The following is a 5947-nucleotide window of genomic DNA, read 5'->3' on the forward strand; positions in this document are numbered from 1 at the left end:
AGTGGCTGCGGGGGGGAACGAGACTGTCACACACCTCCTACTGGAATGTGCCTACGCAGAAGAAGTCTGGAGAGGAATGCAGTGGCCTTTGTTGAGGTTCATCCCGAGCAGCGCCGTTACGCGGGACTCCGTGCTCTACGGCCTGTTCCCCGGGACGCACACCGAGACGAACATCAACTGTGCCTGGAGGATCATCAACTCGGTGAAGGACGCTCTCTGGGCGGTCCGAAACCTGCTGATCTTCCAGCTGAACGAGTTGACTCCGACAGAGTGTTGCAGACTGGCACATTCCAAGGTCCAGGACTACATGTTGAGGGACGCGCTGAAGCTTGGGCAGCTGCTGCCAAGGCGCGGTGGGGAAAGACCACCGTGTAACATCTGCCTGTCTGAGAAGAGCAGGGGGCCCACGCAGTCATTTGGGCTCCGCTGACGCCTCAGCTAAAAATGTAATCGTACAGACCTGTAAATAGGAATGATTACTCTGTTTTCGGTATGCAAACAAATGGAATGTTTACATATGTATGGTATGTCCAGTTGTATAGATCATCAAAGTATTTATGAATAAAGTATATTTTTGAAATAAAAAAAACCTGCCTGAGAGACGTGATAAAACATGTCAGAGGCCAAAAAAACCCTGCAGATACTGGAATCCAAAGTAGAAAAGCAGGAGGTTGGAAGAAGTTAGCAAGCCAGGCAGCATCAGGAGGTAGAGAAATCAATGAAGGGCTTTTGCCCGAAAAGTCGATTTTCCTGCTCCGAGGATGCTGCCTGACCTGTTGTGCTTTTCCAGCACCACTCTAATCTAGACTCTAATCTCCAGCATCTGCAGTATTCACTTTTGCCTAATGGCAAACCCTTGTTGACCTGAAGCTTGCTGTGTTCTTCCAACCTCCTGCTGGTCTACTTAAAACATCTCAGAGCACATTCATCAAAACTAAATGAGTGCATAGATAATAACTGCAAGTGTAGACTGGACAGGAGAAGAATATGTGTGTTATAATAATTAGGGCTAGTTCAGGAAGGATCATACTAGTTTGGAGCAGAAAGAGGCCATTCGGCAGTTGGAACTTGCTCTGCCATTGAATGAAATCATGGCTGGCCTGACTGTGTCACAACTCCATACTCCACCCAACCAATAACCTTTGACTCCCTTTGAAAAAAAACTTAAGTCATTCATGAGATGACATCCCAAATTGCCCAGAAGGCAGTTAAGAGTCAACCACCTTGTTGTGGGTCTGGGGTCACATGTAGGCCAGGCTGGGTAAGAATGGCAGTTTCCTTCCTGAAAAGATATTAGCAAACTGGATGTTCTTTGTCTCAACAATCAACTCATAGTCATAGTCATTGTTAGACTCTTAATTCCAGATTTTTATTGAATTTAAATTCTACTATGGAAGGATTTAAACCTGGGTCCCACTCTGCTGAGGACGTGGAGGTCCTGGGCCTCCTTCACCGCCACTCCCTCACCACCAGACGCCTGGAGGAAGAACGCCTCATCTTCCACCTCGGAACACTTCAACCCCAGACCATCTATGTGGACTTCAACAGTTTCCTCATTTCCCCTTCCCCTTCCAAACTTCGAGCTCAGCACTGTCCCCATGACTTGTCCTACCAGCCTATCTTCTTTTCCACCTATCCACTCCACCCTCCTCCCTGACCTATCACCTTCAAAATGTCGATTTTACTGCTCCTCGGATGCTGCCTGAACTGCTGTGCTCTTCCAGCACTACTAATCCAGGATCTCTAGTTTAACAGCCCAGTGATAATACCATTAGGCCACCACCTCCCCAAATTAGCATCAGTGAATTAACTATCTCCCATTGCTTTAAAAATATTCAGTGCACCCCACTCTCACTGCTCTCAGAAGATGAGAGTTCACTACAGATTCTGAGAGAAAAAAAATGTACAATCCTCATCTCTCAGGTGAGATATCCTTACTACTAAACTGTGTTCCCTTGTTCTACTTACGACAGACTCCTCTGTTCATTAGAGGGACACAAATTATTTCTATCAGTGTCAGGAGCACCATGGCAACTTGTACTGTGCCTGTGACAAACAAACAACAGGAATTACATGAGAAACTCAGCACATCTGGTAGTGTCTGTGGAGAGAGAAATGGAGTTAACATGGTGTGTCCAATGACTCCTAGTGTCATAGAGTCATAGAGATGTACAGCATAGAAACAGACCCTTCAGTCCAAACCGTCCAGATATCCCAACCCAATCTAGTCCCACCTGCCAGCACCCGGCCCATATCCCTCCAAATCCTTCCTATTCATATATCTATCCAAATGCCTCTTCCACCACTTCCTCTGGCAGCTCATTCCATACACGTACCACCCTCTGCGTGAAAACGTTGCCCTATGGGTCTCTTTTATATCTTTCCATTCTTGAGAATTAATAGCAATGGGAAAAGATGGTATTTATGCTAATGATGGGTGAGGGCAGGGGTGAGCAGATAGGTAGAAACTGTGTTCAGAAAGAGAAAACAGGAAGGCAGATAAATTTGATATAAGCCAGGGAGGAAGAGAAAGTTTGCTGAGCTGGAAGCAACCACATTTCATCATGGACCTGGAGTGTGGGGATGGGTATTGGAAAGGAAGGAGGTGTTCATGCTCTAAACTTGTTAAACTCGATGTTGGGCCTTGAAGGCTGTAAGACCCTTAAGCAGAAAATGAGATGCTGCTCCTCCAATTAGCAATGAGCCTTGCTGGAGCAATGCAGCAGGCCTGAGACGGAAATGTTGGCAATAGGAACATGGTGGTGTATTGAAGTGGCAGCAAACTGGAAGCAACAGGTTATTTTTGTGGACAAAATGTAGGTGTTCTGCAAAGCAGTCACCTAGTCTGTGTTTCAGTTCCCCAGTGTAGAAGAGACTGCATTATGAACAGTGAATACAATGGACTAGATTGAGTGAAGTGCTGGTAAATCACCGTTTCACCTGAAAAGTGTATCTGGGACCTTGGATAGTGAGGAGGTTATCGAGCAGCATAGTGAGGAAAGAGATCAATCTGAGACTGGTACAGTTGAGAAAAGAAGAGAGTCAAGCAGTCAGGGCAGTCAGGGACAAAGCAGAGATCAAGATAGGACTGATAAATTAAACTGCACTTATTTCAACGCAAGAGGCCTAACAGGGAATGTAGATGAACTCAGGGCAAAGTTAGGAACATGGGACTGGGATTTCATAACAATTCCAGAAATGTGGCTCAGGACTGGCAGCTTAATGTTCCAGGATACAAATGCTACAGGAAGGATAGAAAGGGGGGGGCAAGAGAGGAGGGGGAGTGGCATTTTTGATAAGGGATAGCATTACAGCTGTACTTAGGGAGGATATTCCTGGAAATACATCCAGGGAAGTTATTTGGGTGGAACTGAGAAATAAAAAAAGGATGATCACCTTATTGGGATTTTATTATAGACCTCCAAATAGTCAGAGTGAAATTGAGAAACAAGCTTGTAAGGAGATCTCAGCTATCTGTAAGAATAATAGAGTGGTTATGGTAGGGGATTAAAACTTTCCAAACATTGACTGGGACTGCCATAGTGTTAAGGATTTGATGGAGAGGAATTTGTTAAGTGTGTACAAGAAATTCTTTTGATTCAGTATGTGGATGTACAAAATTTGACCTACTCTTGGAAAATAAGGCATGGCAAGTGATTCAGGTGTCAGTGGGGGAGCACTTTGGGGCCAGCAACCAGAATTCTATTAGTTTTAAAATAGTGATGGAGAAGGATAGACCAGATCTAAATGTTGAAGTTCTAAATTAGAGGAAGGCTAATTTTGATGGTGTTAGCCAACATTGGGGGCAAATGTCCACAGGTAAAGGGACAGCTAGAAAATGAGAAGCCTTCAAAAATGAGATAGAGAGTGCAGAGACAGTATATTCCTGTTAAGGTGAAAGGCTGGTAAATGGAGGGAATGCTGGATGACTAGAGAAATTGAGGGTTTCGTTCAGAAAAAGGAGGAAGCATATGTCGGGTATAACAGGATAGATCAAGTGAATCCTTAGAAGAGTATGAAGGCAGTAGGAGTATACTTAAGAAGGAAATCAGGAAGGCAAATAGGGGACATGAGTTAGCTTTGCCACAAGGGTTAAGGAGAATCAAAAGAGTTTTTTTATAAATACATTAAGGACAAAAGGGTAATTCAGGAGAGAATAGGGCCTCTCAAAGATCAGCAAGGCAGCCTTTATGTGGAGCCGCAGGAGATGGGGGAGATACTAAATGAGTATTTTGCATCAGTGTTTACTGTGGAGAAGACATGGAAGATACAGAATAGATGGTGACATCTTGAAAAATGTCCATATTACAGAGGAAGAAGTGTTGGATTTCTTGAAATGCATAAAGGTGGATAAATCCCCTGATCAGGTGTACACTAGAACTCTGTGGGAAGCTAGGAAAGTGATTGCTGGGTCCCTTGCTAAGATATTTGTATCATCGATAGTCACAGGTGAGGTGTCGGAAGACTGGAGGTTGGCTAACTTGGTCCCACTGTTTAAGAAAGATCGTAAGGACAAGCCAGGGAACTATACACCAGTGATCCTGACGTCAGTGGTGGGCAAGTTGTTGGAGGGAATCCTGAGGGACAGGATTTACATGTATCTGGAAAGGCAAAGACGGATTAGGTATAGTCAACATAGCTATGTGTGTGGGAAATCATGTCTCATGAACTTGATTATGATTAGATTAGATTCCCTGCAGTGTGGAAACAGGCCCTTCGGCCCGACCAGTTCACACCGACCCTCCGAAGAGTAACAAACCCAGACCCATTTCCCTCTGACTGATGCACCTAACACTATGGGCAATTTAGCATGGCCAATTCACCTGACCTGCACATCTTTGGACTGTGGGAGGAAACCGGAGCACCCAGAGGAAACCCACGCAGACACAGGGAGAATGTGCAAACTCCACACAGACGGTCACCCAAGGCTGGAATTGAACCTGGGACCCTAGTGCTGTGAGGCAGCAGTGCTAACCACTGAGCCACCATGCCACCCATGTTTTTTAAAGAAGTAACAAAGAGGATTGATGAGGGCAGAGTGGTGGACGTAATCCATATGGACTTCAGTAAGGGATTCAACAAGGTTCCCCATGGGAAACTGGTTAGCAAGGTTAGATCTCATGGAATACAGGGAGAACTAGTCATTTGGATACAGAACTGGCTCGAAGGTAGAAGACAGAGGGTGGTGGTGGAGGGTTGTTTTTCAGACTGGAGGCCTGTGACCAGTGGAGTGCCACAAGGATTGGTGCTGGGTCCACTACTTTTCATCATTTATATAAATGATTTGGAATGTGAACGTACGAGGTATAGTTACTAAGTTTGCAGGTGACACCAAAATTGGAGGTGTAGTGGACAGCGAAGAAGGTTACCTCAGATTACAAGGGGATCTTGATCTGATGGTCCAATGGGCTGAGGAATGGCAGATGGAGTTTAATTTAGATAAATATGTGAATTACTACATTTTGGGAAAGCAAATCTTAGCAGGACTTATGCACTTAATGGTAAGGTCCTTGGGAATGTTGCTGAACAAAGAGACCTTGAAATGCAGGTTCATAGCTCTTTGAAAGTAGAGTCACAGGTCGATAGGATAGTGAAGAAGATAGGTAAAAACAAGGACTGCAGATGCTGGAAACCAGATTCTAGACTAGAGTAGTGCTGGAAAAGCACAGCAGTTTAGGCAGCATCCGAGGAAAGGAAAATCGACGTTTCGGGCAAAACCCCTTCATCAGGAATAGAGGCAGAGTGCCTGCAGGGTGGAGAGATAAATGAGAGGAGGGTGGGGTGGGGAGAAAGTAGCATAGAGTACAATAAGTGAATGGGGTAGGGATGGAGGTGATAGGTCAGAGAGGAGGGTGGAGTGGATAGGTGGGAAGGAAGATTGACAGGTAGGACAAGTCATGGGGACAGTGCTGAGCTGGAAGTTTGGAACTGGGGTGAGGTGGGAGAA

The sequence above is a fragment of the Chiloscyllium plagiosum genome, chromosome 40 (genome assembly GCF_004010195.1).
Source record: "Chiloscyllium plagiosum isolate BGI_BamShark_2017 chromosome 40, ASM401019v2, whole genome shotgun sequence".
In the NCBI taxonomy this organism is placed as follows: Eukaryota; Metazoa; Chordata; class Chondrichthyes; order Orectolobiformes; family Hemiscylliidae; genus Chiloscyllium; species Chiloscyllium plagiosum.